Consider the following 20,902-nt stretch of genomic DNA (forward strand, 5'->3'; position numbering starts at 1 on the left):
AAAGCATTTAGGAGCTCTTCTGTCTTCTTTACTACTTCAAAAGACTAAACAGAAAGTTGCTGCTGTCTTTAAAAAAAGAAATTATATAATGAGCAACTCAAATTCTCATTTATTTATTCAATCATGTAGTCACATAATCAACAAATATTTATGATACTCATACGATATGTAGTAGTGTGAGCATTGGATATGTAGTCATGAAGACCTTGTCCTCACAGAGTCAAAATTCTAATTGGCAAGATAATTGTTAGGCATTTAAAGGAGTAATTTTAATTTATCAAATATCATCAGTGTAATGAAGAAGTATAGTACATGTTTTTATAAAAGACTCTATCGGAGGTCATTAGGGAAGTTAGAAGGTCATGAATACTTCCTAGGATTTAAGATCACAGTGAGGCATTAATGATACAAAGAGCTATGCAGTATGGGAGAGAATGTTTCAGGAAGAAGAACCTCATGCACAGTGTCCTTGAGACAGCAAGTTAACAGGACAGAATTATGAAATTGGGAAGGAAAGAAGTGATTTGTCATTTAAAAAATCTTCTAGCAAAACACTTTCTCTTTTAAAATCAAACATCTTTTCAAAGTGTAAAATTAATTCCATCTTGAGTTATTTGAAAAGTAAATATCATCATGTAATTTGGTTTGTGAGTAAAGGATTGGGAGAGGGAAAGGATATTGAGTGAGGACCACATATGGAACTATACCGCTTATCTACTCAAAATAGAGCTGGCTGGTGTTTTATGATGGAGACCACTTGAAGATTCCATCCCAGTGCACTGGTAATGTTAGATAATTCAATAGCAAACAGGTAGAGAATGAATGTGTGTTATATTCTAGTCAGTGGCTGGTCTCAGAGGTCTCAGCTTGTCTTTTTGCAGTGCTCTTATGCACAGGAATGACAAAGATCTGGTCCCTGACTTTCTTTCTCTTTCCTGCTGGGTGGCCCTAGTCTTCCAGGTGTGTGCCAGAGATCTTTGTAAATAAGGGTAATTACAATTACAGCTGCTCTGAGCTGGCCTGATTGAGACAGGGGAATAAGAGTTTTTTCTTATGCAGAAAAACAGCACTACCAACTAATGATAGCAGCTCAAAACAAGATCCAATGCTATTTTGTAAGTCACAAGTGTTTTTTGTTTGTTTGTTGTGTTTTTTCAGCACTAGGGATCAGACCCATGGGAGTTGTATCGGCTGAGCTACATCCCCAGCCCTTTTTATTTTAATTTTTATTTTGAAACATGGTCTGACCAACTTGCCCAGGCTAGTCTCAAATTTGCAATTCTGTAGCAGCCTTTCAACTAGATAGGATTACAGGAATGCAGCATTGTACCTGTCTCAGACACTTGTTTTTTAAGCTCAATAAGTTAGATACTTTTCTGGGAAAGTGAGCATACAGTCTTATTTTTTATTGTTTTTATTAGTGATGTTTGTTTCCTAAAACCTGTACATCTTGTAGGCTCTATTACTGTTCACAATTGTACCTAACTCCTCTTTCTTATAAGTGGTTTATACCTCCAAACCCACTGCTATAGCCTTTACCTGCTTCTTGTTGTAGAGTGAATATATTTCTCCTTTCAATTTTGGATTTAACCAGGTCATTTTCTCTGGCTATGAGAATGTGAACAGATATGATTATGCTGCATTCAACCAGAGGCTTTTTTTTTCTTCTCAGACCCCCAAATGGGTTCCCTCCGTATGAGGCCTGCAACCTCAACCTGAGTAGTAGAATAAAAAAGACCGGCAGGTGTGAGTCAGAGTCACTGGAGCTGCATCCATCCATTAACTGCTGTATGAAACATGGACACGATTGAAATACTTCTTTTTACAAACCCATGAAATTACATGGTTGTGACGTGGCAAAGCTGAATAGTTCATAATATGATTCTTAGAAGTGGAGTATTATCATAATAAAACACTTAAAATACATGGCACTGATTTCAGGGTAAAGAGAGCTATCAGTGAGGAATCTTATTGGAGGCTGGAAAATTAGGAGCAAGACTTGAGTAAAACTTACCTGAGGTTACTTGGAAGGCAAACATGGGTATACTATACTTATGGCTTCCTGTAGAAAGGATCTGAAATGTTATTATTGCAGAATGGTTGTTCGAAACAGCATCTGGTAAGGAAGAGAATGAGAAGTAAGTGACTTGTCTAACATAGGAGTTCTAGCCAAACTGAAGTGCTGAGGAACCACAGGACTTGTGGGGCTGGAAAACCAAACTCCCTCTCTCACTGGTTAAGATTTTGAGCCACAGAGTTTTGTGGGTCTAATTAAGACCAAGATTAAGACTCAATTAAGGACAAAATCCAAATTAATGCCCAGTGCACAAAAGCATTTGATTGAATTAATGTGTCTCTCAGTAAATCATTTCAGTAACACAAAATGGCAAGAAAAATAAATCAAAGGAAGGATTTCATGAAGGCTGATAAGCTCAAACACTTACTAAGTTTAGAGAGCTTAAAGATTTGTAAAAGAAGAAGCTATTAGTACACAGAATAGGACAGAACAAATAAATATTAATAAAAAAAGGAAAAGAAAGAAAACTTTAAAGTTTAAAAGCAATTCTAATATAGATATTTCCAGCCTGAAACAGAAGCCTGTCTGCCTCTTTTATAACTTAAAATATCAGTGGACTCCCAACTTTCTGTAAGAAGCAAACTGAAAAATTTGTGTAGCCCAAGAAGGGTATATCTTAAAATTCTCTTTTCAGATTTGTCCAATGAAGGTAGAGAAAAGGGAAAAAAGAGACTGGAGTCAGTAACCTCCAGAGAAGATTCTCAGAGAAGCTAATTTCAGGTTGTAGACCCCTTAAAAAAATCTCTTATTCAAAACAGTTTTCCTATCCCCAACACCTTCATGTTTGCCTAGTAGAATTTCAGAGCTGCTATAATCCTGGGAGCCCTGTTTCCCTCTCCTGTTCAAATTAAGAGGAGTTGCTTGGATTTGGTAGAGATAACAAGATTGAGATCCCCAAGGTTGCTGTTTTGAGTGACTGAAACTTTTAGAATGTCTTCAGGGTACGAGTAGAGTATCTGTGGTGCAAAAGGTGAGCTGAGGTACAGTGTATTTACAGTTCCTCACTTCTTCCTTCCAAGCAAGTGGGTTATGTGCCAGTGCTGATTGCTGTATGACACAGAAAATAATAGAAAATAATTTTTTTGTGGTGGGTACACATGCCCATAACCCCAGCAGTCGGGAGGTTGAGGCAAGATGGTTGCTGAGAGTTCCAGGCCAGCCTGGCTACATAGAATTTGCAAAAAAAAACAAACAAAAAACAAAACAAAACAAAAAAACACATTTTACTTTTGTGCCAAACGTGTGCAGTACATCCTTCTTGTTATTCCCTGAACAATACAGTGCAATAACTATGTAGCATTTCCATTATATTAGGAACTATAAGCAATCTAGAGATGCCTTAAAGTAAAGGCAGACTGCATAGATCATATGCAAATACTATGCCATGTTATGTAAGCAATTTGAGCATCTGCAGAATTTGGTATCGAGGAGGTCCTGGAACCCATCGCCTGCAGATACCGAGGGACAGCTCTACTTATAAGTAATTACAAGTAAAATTACTTAAAATTACTTAGCTTGGAGTAAAGAACTCAATATTTGACTGTTTTCATTATTGCTGTTAATTGACTCGCTGACCTTAACCGAGACACTTAATTTTTCTGAGCTGCAGTTTCCCATGTGTCAAATGCAGATAAATTCCTACTTTGCAAGTTTGCTGGTAGGAGTCTGTAAGCTTCCAGCTCATAATTCATTATTATTGAGAATATTCTTTTTTTGTTTTTGTTTTTGTTTGGTACCAGGGATCGAACTCGCTTATTCTTTTTTTGATTATACCCCGCTTGACTTCTTTTGTCTTTTCTATTTCACATTATTATTGTTATCTTTAAAAACTGATTGTCCCTTGGCAGTAATTCATCTAAATTGGAAGATTTTGCCAAAAGTGATAGATGTATAACTGTGTCCAGCCCTTCCACCTCCATGAAGAGCTGAAAGTTCCCTTCCATTCCAGCGCCTTCCCTCGGGGTTAGTCCCCGGGGCTAATTCAAAAGGGGCAGCAAGACTGTGTGGCACAGGCTGACTCCTTTGCTGCCTTCCACAGATGGTCCCTAGATGGGCTGTGGGGCGGTTCCTCTCTGCGCATGCTCTATCCACACAGGGCCTTTCCTTTTAAAATACAAACACCTAGTTGGAGAAACATTTTATTTGCCAAATGAAGAGGCCGGACACTTCTGGAAGCCAAAGGAAGCGCCCCTGCCTATTGAGCAAACAGCCAGAAAATGCAGAGAAGAAAGAAAAATTCGACCTTGAAAGTGATTATTCTAGGAACTTTTCTCACCACCTAGGTAAGGCCAAAGTGCTGCTTTATTGTCCTGTAAATTGCAGTGTCCGGGTCGGTCAGTGCATCTACTTGATCTAAGGAATCCTATCAGCTCTGCATCTTCGGGAGCTGCGCAAGCACGGTTACGCCCCAATTTTTAATCATGCTTCTTAGCAAACAATAAAACCGCCTACAAAATCTTGTTTGAAGAAATCCAGAGGCCCTGCAGTGGCGGGCGTGACAAGGAACCCGATGAAGCCGGTAGAGTCGCCCAAAGAACCTGGAAGGTCCTAGCTGCTCGGCCCTCCCAACCCGGTGCCTTGCATGCTCGCCACTGGGAGGGGTCTCGAGGCGGTGGCGGTGGCGGTGGCGGTGGTGGGGGAGGGGGGTGTTCTGCTGCCTTGACTTCGATGCGCTGCGGCTTGGACCCACTCGGCGCCAGCAACTCCTACGGAGTTTTCACACTGGATGCAGAGAACACTGATTGTGACCGTGCATTTCCAAACTTGCATATGGTGAATGAAATCCACCTGCTCTCTTTTCCTAAAGAGTCCCAGTTGCAACCACGTGAGCTAAATGACAAGCCGTCTCTAAATGATCAAGGCTCCCAAACATCTAATGTTCAATTCATTCTGCGGCGTGGAAGATCGGAGCGGCCCTGTGCGCAGCAAGTTGTCCAGAGTGACTGGTCTCGAAGCGCACATGATGCCCCATGGAAGGGAAAACACAAGTTCCCGCTGCAGCGCTCGGGGCCACACACGTGCAGGGGTGGCCGACAGTCGTGTCCTACCTGTGAGACCAGGAGCAGCGAGCACAAACCTCGGAGCTGAAGAGCATATGGAGACCCACCCTAAAGTTAGGGTATGGAGGGCTTATCATTGGAACACTGGCAGAAGAGCTTGTGCATATTCGTGTCCACTCTGTGGAAAGGCTTCAACAGCCAAGCCAGGTAACTGGACAGAAAGATACAGACCGCTGAAAGGCCCCTCAACTAAAGTGGTTGTGGAAAAGCCTTTAACCAGGAGGCGGCATTGCAAACTCACATGATTAAGCACACCACACCAGTCCTGTGCCTATTGTCCTGTCACCTTTTCTCAGCGGGGGAATCTTCATTTCCAAGTACAGAGAGTTTACTCAAAGGTCAAGAATGGTCCTATCTATAACTAGTACAGTTAGAAACAAGGAAGTTGAGGGAGTCCTCCCTTCCCTTCATTCAACTACAAACACAGCACCACCCTAAGGATTACCCATGTTTAAGCTTAGGAGGTACAATGTTCCGGGCGGCAGATCACAGCACCAGCGAGACACCAGAGAGACACCTGGACTCAGAGGCATCTGACCTTTAAATATTGCAAGCCTGAGTTATGAAGGGTTCTCCTTCCTCTTCCTTTTCCCATTTGCCCTTCTGCCTGTCCCTGCTGCTACCAACCAGTCATGTTCAATAAATGTAGCTACTTACTATGAAATGTATGCTCGGCAATTCTTTCCTTGTCCTGCTCAAGAACCTGAACTATTTTTGACCCATTTAACCTTAACATGACTGTACAGAATGTAGATGTATATCTTAAAAGTTTAGGTAGCTTAAGCACTCATGTTAGGGAGATGAATACCACCCCCATCACCAATCCTGCAAGTTCTATAGACTGCACCATGAACAGTGGTGCTTTGCAGACCTTACCTCTCCAGCAGGCAGACCAGGCCCTCAGCCTCAAGTCAGCAGAAGTCTTGGGCAGTGGCCAATGTTACCCAGCAACTCCTGGAACTCTCAGAGCCAGGGTCTGTGGGGTGACCAGTCCCCAGAGCTTGAGAAGCAACTAAGTGTTATGAGGGCATAACAAGGACATTTTACAACAAGCCCTAGAAAACAGTGAACTGTCGTCAACTCCACATGCACCAGGTCCCAGCAGCTGCAGCCACACCAAGATCCCCATGGTGACTGCTCCAGAGGCCTGCAGTTTCCATGAGCAAGCTGACCCTCCAGATGCAGGGCAGTACAAAGGGCAAGATACACAAGGAACTGGATAAAAAACCAGAAAAAAGTGATAAAGAACTCACCATCTCTGCCTGGCTCCACCTGAGAGCAGAATGGGGTGTGACAGTGTGTGCACCAGGGCCAGGGATACAGGAAGGGGTTTTCGCCTGGCGGTGCACATTCCCCCACCCCCAGGAGTTAGACCTTTTGCTTTTCTGCACTGTGACAAAAGAATTTGAACCTCAAGGCATTGGAATACTCACCGTGCGTTCCACTTTAAACACACAGAATTATGGAAGATGAGGCTCCAGCGCAAACCCATGAAGGTTCCTTTTCGGAAGACGAATTCCAGTCCCAGATGTGCCTTGGCTAGAGCCACTTCTCATAACTGACTTAGGTAAAATGGACAACTTACCAAGTACTCTTCCCTTTGGTATTTGCAGAGGGTGTGTGCCTATGACAGATTATTTAGGCTCCTATTTTCAGGTTACAAATCTAATTAAATGCCTGTCAGGTTCTTGACTTGAAGCTTATAAATCTTTAGTTGAATTATATTAGACTCTTATTTTACTGAATTTTTTCATGTTTAAAATAGGACACTTTGATTGTTGGCTGCATGTGTGCCTCCTTCTTTAAACAAATTAGTGACAGCTGAATTCTTTGGTTCAGCTGAGTGAGAAACATGAAGGAAATGATTCCTAGAGGTAGCATCACACTGGAACATGTAAAATATTTAAAAATATTTCTTATGCCTAATTTCATCACCATTTATATGTGCTTCCATGGCTTCTCTCTGACTCTGAGCTTTTGAAGGGCTACAGAAAAGACTTAGTTCTGGAGTTGATTTGATTTGTAAAAATGCTAGGGAGGATTTTAGCATAGAATAGTTGCAATTATTTGACTTCATTGGGGGTGAGATATTCTGGTACAGTGTAGCTACTTACAGCAGAATAAGATTTACACTAAGACTGTCATTGTATTACAATTCATTGTAAATACTGTAACCAGTAATTTTATCTGAATTTTAAGGAAAAGGATTGGATGGTATAATGATATATATATCTATATATCTATATATATATTTATAGCAAAACATTTATTGGTACATTTTAGGCATACCTAATAATAAAACTCATCGTAGGGAATTTGCACCCATACAGGATACATCCCACCTCTTTTTTCCCATTTTCCCCTTCTTCTGAAGCTTCCTCGCCTCCCTATGTACAAAAGCTTTGTTTACATTTTTCCTTCTATTTTCCCTTGTCCTTTACCCTTCCTTTCTCCCTCTTACCTCCCTTGTTCCTCTTCCCATTTGAACATTTTCTTCCCATTTCCCAATATCTATTATATATTTTAATCCTTGTTTCCCCTCTCAGTTTCTCACACCAGAGAAACAATGCGGTATTTAAACATGTGTGTCCAATTTATTTCATTTAAGAGTGTGGTGTCAAGGTCCATCCATTTATCATTAAATGTCTGAAGCTCATCCTTCTTTATGGCAGAGTAGTACTCCATTATATAAAAAAAGGTCTTTATCCATTCATCAGTTGATGGTAGTGCCTATATTTTTAAAAACTTTCAAAGATGCACAGGAACTTAAAAACAGTCTTTTCACAATTTCTTCACTTGTCCTATTTGTTATTTTCATAGATGGAGAAACTGAGGTCTAGGGTAAGTTGCTAACATTGCTTTGGGTCATTCCACTGGCTGTGCTCACGGTGGGTGTAGAACCTGAATCTTCCAGTTTTGAGTCCAGGCTTGTCCTTTCCACACCCATTGCTGTTACAGTCACACACAGAAGTGTGGCCAGGGAACAGTTGGTCTATAGCACTGCTAGACTTTACTCTACTTGGACATTGTGCTTTTTATGGCATTGCAGGGATTGCATTTTGCTGGACATTCTATTATACTCTTCAGTGTTTTTTCTTTGAAGCCAGGAACTAATTTTTTAAAAAAATTTTCCACTCTGACAGGTTTCTTTCTTTTTGTGTTTTACTTTAAAATTTTTTTAATATATTAGTACACATTTGTAATACATGAAGTTTTACATTGATCTTAGGAAATAGGTATATGTACATAATACATCTCAATTCTTTTTTATTTCCCCTTCCCCTCCTTACTTACCTCTAAACCCCCTTTCTCCACTTTTGTTATTCTTATTAATTTAGTTTGTGTTTACAACATATAATATTTAGATTCTGTACATGTACCAAATACCCACAAGGAACTAAATTTTAAATAAAATAATGCACAGACAGGGGATGCATTGAAGTTAGCGTGATCAAACATAAGACAGTTTGAGTATCTCTTATCCAAAATGCTTGGGTACAGAAGTGTTTTGGAATTTGGATTTTTTTTTGGAATGAGATATTTTTGGAGTGAAATATGAAAATGAAATATGAAGATGAAATTCATCTATGTTTTATATACACCTTATACAATAGTCTGAAGGTAATTTTATACAATATTTTTAGTGCTCTTGGGTTTTCACTCCAACTTGTCATATGAAGTGAGGTGTATTTTCCATTTGTGGTGTCCTGTGCCCTAGAAGTTTACATTTTGGAACATTTTAGTTTCAGATTTTTAGATTAGGAATGCTTGACCTGTATTCTGACCTGTACAGCTGCTTCTTGATATTCAAATCATATATATATATATATTTTTTAACTGCTTTTCTAGATTATATGACTATACATGCATGTGTGTGTGTGTGTGTGTGTATCTGTGTGTGAAGGTGCATAAATATGTCACTACTTTCTCATTTTGCTTGCCACAAATGTATGAAATATCTTCTTTAATGTGAGCCAGGCTTTGGTTTTCTATTATTTTATACCTCAAGGCTGTAATGATTGATCTTTCAAGCTTATACTTGGTGTTTTAGTCATTAATATTAATGCATTTATCCTGCTTGTTGTTAACATATTTGTCTAACATTGTGTATCAGATTTATGATGCATTTATTAGGTGTGATATATAATATTTTGGTCCAGATTCTGCCGTTTTTCAGTTACAATTTGTAGTGTGTAAAGGCTACAGTGTGATGGGTTGTCCTTTCCCTAAACACCAAAATAAGATAAAGCTTTTTTCCCCTTTTGATCTGTTATTATAGAAGGAATTTTACGATGTTCCAAGAACATTTCTAGTTTACTTTTGAGTTAAATTAATTAAATAAAATTTGTCCATGCCTTTCTGTGAAAAAAGCAAAGAAAATTAGGAAATTTGTATAGCTTGGTTTAATGTCATGCTCTCACAAGTTTTGATTAGGAAGGCTTTTTCATATAATATCTGAAAATCTGTTTGGAAGTTGCCTTCTGAGGAAGACAGGAGCACACATTGTGAAACCTGGTATAGGGCCAGCAGTTAGACATCTCTGATGCTCTCCAGGGTTCTAGTATTTTATTTGTTTGTTTGTTTGGTTTGGTTTGGGTTTTTTTTGAAACAAAGTCTCACTTTGTAGTTCAGGCTGGCCCTGAACTCACTATGTAGCCCAGGCTGGCCTCGAACTCATGCCAATCCTGCTGCCTCAGCCTCTGGAGTGCCGGGATTACAGGCGTGCACCACCATGCCTGGCTAGGGTTCTACTATTTTATAACTGATCCTCAAAAATACTTATGTACTATGGTAACTTATTTTAGAAGGCAAGAAATATGACAAATTTTAGGAAGGTCTCCAATGAGATAATGAAAAATATGTTTTGGTACTTAACGTGTTAGTATTTGGGGGCTCTAGAAAAATAAATTTTCCAGAGCTCTCCTCTTGCTCCCTCCCCCAGCAGGCTGCTCTGCCTGGTGACATCAAGGGGTTCCTTGACCCCTGGCTGCCAATCTGGGGCCTGGGCAATGTACAGCCAGGGTACGCATTTCCTGCCTCCCTCCTGTCCCACTTTGGGTGGTCTGCTTCTCTTGACTGAGTTTCTCAGTGAAGCTTTCTCCACACAGCTTGCTCTTTCTGTGCTTTAAAACATCTACTCCCTTTGTCCTTTCTGATTTACATGGCCTCCATGTTAGTGACTGGAGATACTTCACCGTTTTCCTATGGTTAGCTCACACTTCTGTAGATAGCTTTTTTCCAGTGAGTCCTCCTTGAACTATCCTCATTGAGTGGACCAGTTGTTTCCTGTACATTGGTTTTTTTCCTTCCAGTGTAATTGGCTATTTAGTGTATCTGTATAACTCTCTAATATATTTTGTAGGCATCTTGCTAATCTAAGTTGATACATATTATTTTATTTTAAATTGCCTAAAGATTTTTTTGCTAGAGTTTAGCATCAGGTCTAAGCTCTGACTCATTAACTTTAAAGCACAATGGTTAGGTGCAGAGAATCTGGGATGAGATTGCTTGGCTTTTAATTTTAGTTCTGTCTTTATTGTGAATTCACACAAGATATTTAACCTCTCTGGCTCTCAGTTTATCCATAAAGGACGGAAAATAATAGTAAGTGAACTAAAGATTGTTATGAGGATTTAAAAAGTTCACATTTATGAAGCACTTAAAACAATGTGTAGCATATATTAAATGGCACATATTAAATGCCTAATAGACGTTATGAGTTCCTAATAGACATTGAGTTCCTATTGTGTTCCATGCAGTATGTCAAACTTTTAAAAATACTTCATCCAATTCAATTCTTAGAACAATTTTGTAAGGTAGACATAATATTTTATAATTTATTTAACAGGAGAAATTGAAGGTTAAAATAATGAAATAATTTGCCCCAGTCCTCATGGTCACTAAGCAGTGAAGTTGAGCTCTGATTGGAATCATATCTGTATTACATTAAATTATACACACAGCCTGCCACATGCATATATACACAGATGTATTATGTATCAGATTTAATGCATACTATTTCAACCTGAGAATATTTATGCCTGGCACATCACACACTTAATAAATGATTGCTGCTTCATCTCACTCCTGATTCCAAGTCCACTGCTCTTCCCACTTTACTACAATGATTCTATCTTATATGGAAAGGAGTAAAATTACCTTTCTAGAAGGTTTGTATTAACTAGAAAAGATGTAATTTACTTCTACTGCCCATCCTTTACCTTCTCTCCATCAGCCCAACATAAGAAAGTATAAAATTAGCAACATACTCAGAGAGATAGAAAATTTAGAAATTTTTTCAGCATACCTAGCTGTGATGGAGGCTGTGGCTGCTGTGGTAGATGGGTTCCTGATTATAAGATCAAAGTGGTCCGGAGATTGGCCAGATGTCACAAGGCAGAGCTCTGCCTGTTTTCAAAGTAACTGATGGATGACCTGAGAGGTTCCATTGGAATGCTTTTGAATGCTCCACACGGATGTCATAAATGCTAGAATTGTATCAGTAGGTCAAAAGTCTTGGGGACAATACTTGGTTAAAACACTATTATTCACTTAAGACATTGATCTTTTATAAATGTAATTAGGAATTCAATTAAAAGGGGGCCTTTTCTAGAAACCATTATAAAATTTGTCCATACCATTGTTATGCACCAGTCTTCAGTGAAGAATTTGAAATTATCTTATGAATTAAGGAATTTAAAATTTTTTTATTTTAATGTTTTTTTGGTACTGGGGATTGAACTCAGCACCTTGCACTTGCAAATGTTATGTAGTTAGTAAGTGGCAGAGGTTGATTTTACTGAAGATTCTTGTATCTCCAAACATGCTTTTTCTTCTGTATTATAATTGCTTCTAACTTTGTGTGTGTATATGTATAATTTTTTCTTATAATTCTGTAAGATTACCTGCACACTAATCTGTGAGATTTCTGCTTGAACATCTGTGGTGTATTTACTAGCAAAAAGTTACAAATTTCATTTTTAAAGCTACTTCCATTCTTCCCCTTTGGATATTTATTTATCTATCTAAAGGGTTGCCTTCGTTAGAGATTTGAAAGGTTGGTTTCTTGTGTCTTTCAGCTTTTTCCCCCTTTATCATTTTAGACATTTTTCTACTTAATAAATAGGACAAAAAGAAGAAAAATCAGTTTTATCTTCCAATTTCCTAATTGTCTCACTGAAAAATGTCTTTGCAACCCATCATTTATTTTTCTTTTCTGTTTCTTAACTAAATGTGGTTATTTTATTGTCAAGAATGGTGACATTATAGCAGTGAAACTCTCTTTTTTTTTTTTTACTTCTGTTTGATTTAATTGATCTTGCTTTAAAACCAAAGTCAGTATATGTAATTTTTTTTTGTTTTATACTGTTATTATGACACCATTTTAAATTTTCATCATGTTATATGGCTTTATGTGGTCTATCTTATTGTATCTTTTGTTTTTCTGGGAATAAACGCTGATTTAACTACATTTCCAAGAGACACCAAATGATTGATTCAGCTTCTGTTCCCAAAGGATACTTGAACAGCAGATGAGAAAACCTTCTTTTCTATTCACTTTCAAATTCTCCCCAGGAGCACAATCTCTGACCTCCAGGCTGGGATCTTCCTGGTCACCTCTAAGACTAACTTTAAGTGCTGACAGAATTATATAATAGTTGCCAAAGCCATGTGGATTTATAGACTAACAAGTCATTTATTATAAATCATAGATAAGTGGGAGCATCGGTATCAAGGGGAAATTTGGGGCCCCTTCTCTTGTCAACCATGACTCAGATGCTATTTGAGGATCACTCACAAATGTGAATACTGGACAGTTTCTTTATATAGAAGCCTGGCCTTCTTCTTAGCTCTGGGTTGGCAGAGAGATGAAAAAACCTATGAGAGATGAAAGCATTTGGTAATTTATCAGTCATAACCTTGGCATGTTATGGTGGGGAAAGGCCAAGTTTTTATCATTTGTTACATATCGTTTTTCATTTGGAATAGCTTCTCTTTTTCTCAGAAACTGCAGTATTCAGTTCATTTTTGGAAAGCCAGAAAGCACCAAGGAAAGGTTTCATTAGAAAGTAAACTATTTGTTAAACTTCTAAAGAGTGTAAGAAAAGGACGTTACCTCCAAGGAGAAGTACACCATATAAATAAACCCATGAATATTGGAAGGAACATTTCTCATTACTTTTCAGATAATAAACAAGTAATGTTAGAAAACTTCCTTGTCAAGTGTGTGAATGATGAGACAAACACTGGAGCCTCATGGGAAGTTACAAGGGTGAGAAAGATTACAGACTGGAACCATATAAAAATTTTAATGACAATGACACTCACTGTAGTAGTTGTTGGTACCAGGTTCAGTTGCTGTATGCTGCTCCTTTTCATTCAAACAGCACAGTACAGTACAGTATAGTGTTTAGCAGGGGAGCCTCAAGACCCAGGCTGACTGTGTTTAAATCTTCACTCTGCCACTGGAGTGCTATGTGTCCTTGCATTAGTTACTTACCCATCCTATGGGTTGTTTCCCCATGTTAAATAAAAGACACTAATAATAACTATCTCAGAAGAATGTTACATGATTAAATTGGTTTTTTAAAAGTACTCATGCTAAATCTTGAACAGTGTTACATAAATGTAACCAAGTAAGTAGGATAAAATGTAAACAATTTATACACGTCACATTTAAATAATCTATGCTGACAAAATATTATCTTAAGGATTATCATTTCATAAAACTACATTATAAGCACTTACATAGTCTCTTGACAGTAACAAAATTAGAACAGAAAAATTGAGATCATTTTAAAAACACAAAATAAATTTAAAATGTACTTTTGATTCACTTCTAAATATTCTGCACTTGTAAGATAGTATCTAAACTATAATTTTTTCACTTTCTAATTCAAGCTTTCACATGAATAATGGCATAATCACTTAGCAGTGATGAAGCTAAGAGAATATGCAATGTTATTTGCAAAAAAACAAAAGAATTTTGCTGGGGTTCATGATCTTCAGAAATAGGCTGTTTGGAAAGCTGAATTCTTCTACAGAGGGTGGGAATAGGAGCTAATATCCAGTTCTTGGCATAGAGGCGATTCTTGTTGCTAATGGAAAATACGTTAGCTGCAAACCTCAATGAGTGTTCTTTGAGATATCCTCACCTGAGTAGGGTGGAGAGGAAAAGGTGGTTCTTGTGCCAGGAGCTGCCTTGTGGAGCTTATCTTCAACATCTGGTCTCTGACTGGTGAATGAAGCAGAGGAAGAAAGGCTGGCCCTGTCCCAAGCAGACATAATTGGCCAGCGCCATCCTCAGTGTCATTTCTACTGGACTTCAATTTGGAACTTGAGCAATTTGGAAGATGAATAAGAAAAGACATAGTAAAAATTTAAGTTCTGCTGGTCCGGAGAGTCTGCAAATTAGACATACTGGGACAAATTACCTTCTGTTGCCTTGATTTTTTTCCTTTCATACATATTTTCTTTCCTTAATTCATTTTTTTCTCAATCAATAAAACCTTCAACAAATTACTGTTTTTTCTCATGGAAACACATTTGGCTTTACTGTGAGAAAATGCTTCTTTTTTATTTTTTCTGTAGAATTTTTGTTTGTTTTCTTTGGGTGTGCAGCTGTCCTATAGGTGGTTTCATGTGCTTTGGACAAATTCTCTTATATCATTAAGTGGTGAATTCTCTATTGAAAGAATATTGATGTATATTTTACTTTATTTTCTTAATAATGGTCAGAAATAACAAGGTTTTGATGAAGATTCAAAATATCACTCTCAAACTGTTCATTTTAAGTCAGTTTAAAATTGTTTTAAATTCTCAGTTTGGAGAATTTTAACTGATCTGTAAATACCTTATGTATGATAGGAAAATATTGGGGGAGGTAGAAATTGTGGGAGAAAATGATTTCAGTAAATGCTTTTGTATCCAAGAAACAGTTTAGAATTTTCAGAATCTTTGCAGCCAGGCTTATGCCCTTCAATCCTAAGGACCACTTATATAAATTTAGCTGTAGATACTTTTTTTTTGGTACCTAAGATCAAACTCAAGACCTTGCACTTGCCAGGCAGGCACTGTGCCACTGAGCTATATCCCTGGCAATACATTCTTAAATGTAGAAAAGGCTTGAATAATTTTCCTGTTGTTCTCTAATGTAAACATTGACCATGGTTATTAAAATATTATTAACATCAGAGTTCAAGTTAAATATGTGACTCTATCTTATCAGATTTTACCCCTGCAAAATCTTCTTCTTATTAGAAGGTGAGTTTCCTTTCTTGGTGTTTGCAGTAGGAATTATATTTGCCATTGGACTGCTGTGGTAAGGTTACTAGTTTTTCAGCCAATAGTTCTTTCTCCCTGTTTTGCAAAGTAGTTGACTATTAGTACATCTATGTCTCTCCAATGACAAGTTTATGTGTCCTTGGGAAATGATTCTATGTGTGGTTGTGTCTATTAGAGTAAAGACTTCAATGTCTGTCATTGATCTTACTGCTGGTTCCTCAGCTTGTTCGATTGAATAGAAGCAATCTCACCATGTATTGCTACATATGCTGTGGGAACCCAAATGGTACTGTTTACCAGAGCCTGGGATTACTGCTATACAGTATTAACTTCTTATTTCTCTGCACATATGATGAAAGATGGTGACAATAATACATTCTTGTAAAGTGATCCTTTTTTTCTACTGTATTTCGTTATGGGAAAGAAAAAAAGACATTTTTGAAAAACCTATATTTCACCTAAATAAATCCATCTATTTGGAGATATGTATATACAGCATATGTAATTATGTATAAATGGAATTTTTGTTTATGTCTGTGTATACAATGCCCTTACCTCTCTTCATTCATTATAGAATACAAGTCAAATCTAGACAATCCTCTCAAGGTGGATTATCTTTTAACATATTTGAGTCAAATGTAGGAAAGTAAACCACAAAACTTGATTAAATTACTAACTTTATTTGATTTTGTTTATTTTTAATGAATTCTTTTGTGATTTTTGTCTGCATAAAATTCAGAGTATATGTTGTACCTTTTGGAACATGCCCATCACAAAATTGCAAACATCTGTAACTTCTACCATTTTGCAACTCTTTTTTTAAACACTTTACAAAATTATCAAAAATAATTAAGAAATATCATTGGACAGGACTTCATATAACTTTTGTACTTATAACTGTTTGTGCAAATAAGTCTCGGAGCACATATGTTCCCAGTATAATCACAAGTGTTTTTATTATAACCTGGGTTTCTACATTTACTTTGAGAAAATCAAATGACCTGTTTACTCACTACTATTTTCCCAGTCCCTGGACTAAAGTGGACTGCATACGAGATTAGCATTAATCCTAGATAGGCTTTTGAGTTGTCATTGTCATTGTTAGCATCATCATAAGTATCTATTGTTGAATATTATTTTATATTCAACATGTACCTCCTATACAAGATGATCCTTACAAAACCACAGTAGATATGAAAAAAAAGACTCAAAGTGTCTGTATTTTACTGAAGTGGAAGTTAACAGATGCCATAATTTGGTCAGAACCCAGATCTTTTGAGATGTGGTTCATTATAATATACTGTTCATTATATTGCCTCTTATCAGGTATCTACTGCAGCCAATAATCATATGGAGTACTAATCTTTACAATAAATCTCTGGGGAGATGTTGTGGAAATTCTATATGTGTTGTGTTCCAATGTATGATCACTCCCATTGATGGATAATTTATTTTATAATTCAACAAAATTATCTGAAGTCCTTAAGAAGACTTATGAATTATGACACAAAGTTATATTTTTCACATAATAACACTATATACATTAAAAATTTAAATAATTTCCAGTCTTTTTCAAATTTGTTCAATTTTGAAAATAAAACACGCATTACTTTCTTGTAGTAGGTTTTATTCCATTCAGTTAGCTACCATTGTTTCTCCATTCTACTCTGCTCTATTTGTATTTCCAATTGGTTTTGTACACTTCTTTCAAATTCTGTTTAGAACAATTTCATTTTCAAAATCCTAGTTGACTTTTTGTGACCTGCAGAAATATCTCCTGGTGATCAAAACTTTGGATTTTCTAACACAACTTATCTATCCAACTGTATTTTTCTTGACTCTTATTGAAGAATAATACATAATTGAGTTTCAGCCTGAATTAGGATAGATTTATGAAAGTATAGCTTAAATATTTCAGCTGTTCCCTATTGAATAGATATTCCCAAAGGCCCAAGGCATCCAGTCCTTTGTAATTTTGTTGAGGCACATATAAGAAAGAATTATAAAATCATATGAAAGCAACAAAATATATTAAGTAATACACCAAAAGTAGCTTTTTAGCTATTTTATACGAGTATGGTAAGGGGGATTTAAAACTATATACTATTAAAAATTACTGAACGACCTCCCAAAGGATCATCTAAGTGGGCTATATCTATGAATGTTTACTCTATTAGAAATGAAAACTCAGAGCTATTATTTAAACTATTTTGTTTTATTTATTTAAACCAATTTAAGCCATTGACTCATCTAAATGATAATAAGCCCACTCCATATCAAAACAAATATGTATTTTCATAAAAAATAACTTTATTCTAAAAGAAATTAATGATGGCACTTCTTAAATTTCTTTTTTTTTTCAAATTTCTGGTGTTTTGCTTAATAGAACATAGAAATTAATGGTGTAACTACCTCAAACTTTTTGTAAAATTTTAATGTTAAGCTTAACAGACTATAGAAATTAATATAACTGTCTCAAACATTTTGCAAATTTCTAATGTTTTGCTTAATAAACTATGGCTGGATCCTTATACCCACTTCTGTGTTCAATCTGTTATTCATCACACATCATGTAGCCTTTGGAAAACTCCATTATACACTTGTGAAAAAACCACATGACTTCTGAATATTGTGATAAATATTGTTTTGAGTTGGTAAATCCCCTAAAAGAGTCTTAGGCACCCCCTGGCAGGTCTTTGGAACATACTTTATGAGCCACTCACACATATTAAGCTTCATATACCTCATTTTGTTCTTCTCTAAGGTGAAATTAACAACAATACCTATATCTTATTTGTGTTTTGAGTATTAAAATGAATTCATTCATGCTTCACAGTTACAACAGTACTTTACACTGAGAATTTTGTGACAAGAGCAATACATTTTTCCCTACCTAAGGGCAGCTTCTTGTATCACTTATGTTCAATGTATGTTCTTATCCAAATTGTTGTTTTAAGTACAGAAATATAAAGAATATCTCTGATAATGACCATGTTTTTAGGCAATGTTAATCTTTTGATAATCATTTCAGTATTTGTAATTGATATTCATGTTACACACAGCTAAATTATCCACAGAATTTCAATGTGTACCTGAAAAATACAACAGCAAGTTCCAAACATTTTTATTCACCCAAAAAGATTTATTTATTCCATGCATATGCATTTGTTTTTATTTTCCTTAGGCAATCTGTCAAACTTAATTTAATACCTTCCTTCTTGCTATGTTAAGAGAATATAAGAAAGTCTAGAATTCACTCATTTATTTAGTGTAGTCCACATGTTCTGTCAAGCACTGGTATACAATCTTTTAGTCTAGTTGTAAAGGACACACATTAAACTAATAAATGACAAAATAAATAGATGAATAACAAATATGAGAAGATTTTGAAACTTTTTGTTGGTGTTTCTGTTTTGGATATTATCAATGTGACATATTACATGTGACATTTTTGTGACATTTTTACTTCACATGTGACATTTTTACTTCCCATTGGTGAATGTAAAATAATCAATATGAAATAATTGTGTGGAAAGGAAAACCATGGAAAGAACTTTAGTTTATCTGGATTCTAGTTTCACCTCTGGTAATTAGTAACATGATTTGAGTAAGATATAAAAATTTATCTCATTTTTTTTGTTAGAAAAGTAGGAAGTTGTCTAAAATCTTTCTTAGAACTAATATTCCTTTTGTTATTCTCAGATGGAATATCTTTATCCAAATTTGCCTGTGTTGTGTGAGTAAGGGAATTACTTTACCACAGCATTTTTATTTTATTATGATTATTTCTTTCAGTCTATCATATCATGGAGCTGCAAATACCCTGAAGCCCTCTTCATCTTTGTGTTCTCAGAATATTCAGTGCAAATTACTTTTCATGTTGAATATACTTTTAAGTTGTGTTTCTAATAGCATACATCCCCCAGAGAACTTGAATTATGCTTATACAAATGACCACTTGAAATGGAAAGTTGAAACTATTTCTTGGATACACTGAAAAAAATGAGAATTTTCTAAAGATTAAACTTTAAGGAATAAAGGTTACATTGGGTTGGAAATTTTGGATTTGGAACAATGGTCACAAATCTTTAATTTTATTTCCAGTAGATGGCACCAGCACCTCAAATAAAACCCCCATGTGAGGTAAACCAACAAATATGCAACTTAAGTCAATGAGTATACTGTTTTTAAAACTAAGCAGGTATCATAAAGATCTGACAAGTTATTACACAAGTATCCCAATCTATGTTAAATGGAAAATGAAATAAATATTTATCCCACAACACCAAATGAAAGAATAAATAATAGTTTTCCTAGATGTTTTCTCTCTATATCTTCCATGAAAACTTTATAAAAAATAATAAAAAGGAATAAATATCATTAATTTCTCCTTTTCCTTAGATGTCCTTTGTTGTATGTTAGTAGGTCACCAATTGTTTGCAAATGTGAAAGAGATGGACATACACTGGGTACCTTTGGAAATTAAAGAAGAAAAGCAAAAACAAGCCAGTACTACTGAAACTTAGCTTCAGAAAATTATTGTTGTTCAAAAATTTTCTTGGCATTGAAAGCCTTGATTCATAATCATAACATCCTCCTTCCTGAATATTGTTATATTCTTGTTCCCAATGGAGCAATCAACCATTTTCCTTCTTAAAAATCTGAAATGCAGAAATGTTTACCACAATTTCTTGAAATGCCATTTTTCTTCAAGTTATAAATTCCCTTTTACAAGTTTTCTATTTTATTACATGAAACTAGATTATCTTAAATGTTAGCTGTTTGTAACGTTTAAGTATAAGCTCAGTACTTCCCTTAAGCTATTTCCCAAGCTAATGGATATTATTAGTTCATTAAAAGTACAATACATATAAAAGAAAACAGAATTTCATAATATATTTAGTAATATAATATTACACTGACATATAATATCATTTCATACAACTAGATGAAATGAATGGGGAAGCATAGAAACTGTATTTATGTTCTCTAGTAATACTTCTACTTAAGAGATTTAAAAAATGCTCTTCAAAATAGAACCTAAAATATAAATAAATAAATGAATAAAATAAAGGAGTGAAGAAAAGGAACTAGAAGAGACACTCTAGGAGATGGGGAAGGGAGGAGAAAAGAGACAGGGAGGCAAAGAGATTGAAAATGAGCAAGATATGTGATAAACGTGTCCACTTCCCCAAAATGAACAAGACTATTCTGTAAATAAACATGCACTAATAAAAAGTAAAAAAGATAAGTAATCTTTCTCCCTCAAAGAGAAGCTATTTCTATAGAAATTTTTTTAGTCAAGCATGCTTTTGATGAAATAAGGTAATTATTAAAGGCTGATATGTAAAAACGAGGAAATTATAGAAATTTGTTGATTTTTAAAGTCTGTAATTACATAATTATGTTTATAAAAAGAAACAGAGCTGGCTAGTCTCAAAAGTGTGGCTTATCATCAGTTCTTAAAATTCTAAGAGATTTT

At 35.8% G+C, this 20,902-nt stretch overlaps 1 long non-coding RNA gene across 1 annotated transcript; it reads right to left on the bottom strand.

Annotated features, from left to right (window-relative positions):
• Window positions 1-1,396: 1,396 nt before the first annotated feature.
• On the bottom strand, window positions 1,397-11,614 carry LOC110343966 (uncharacterized). Its single transcript, XR_002386224.2, has 3 exons — window positions 11,444-11,614; window positions 2,015-2,116; window positions 1,397-1,715 (listed from the first exon to the last, which is right to left on the bottom strand). It is a non-coding gene; the product is annotated as an uncharacterized LOC110343966 (long non-coding RNA).
• Window positions 11,615-20,902: the final 9,288 nt, after the last annotated feature.

The sequence above is a fragment of the Heterocephalus glaber genome, unplaced genomic scaffold (assembly GCF_053883595.1).
Source record: "Heterocephalus glaber isolate CG9 unplaced genomic scaffold, H.glaber_assembly_v1.0 deba00001586, whole genome shotgun sequence".
In the NCBI taxonomy this organism is placed as follows: domain Eukaryota; kingdom Metazoa; phylum Chordata; class Mammalia; order Rodentia; family Bathyergidae; genus Heterocephalus; species Heterocephalus glaber.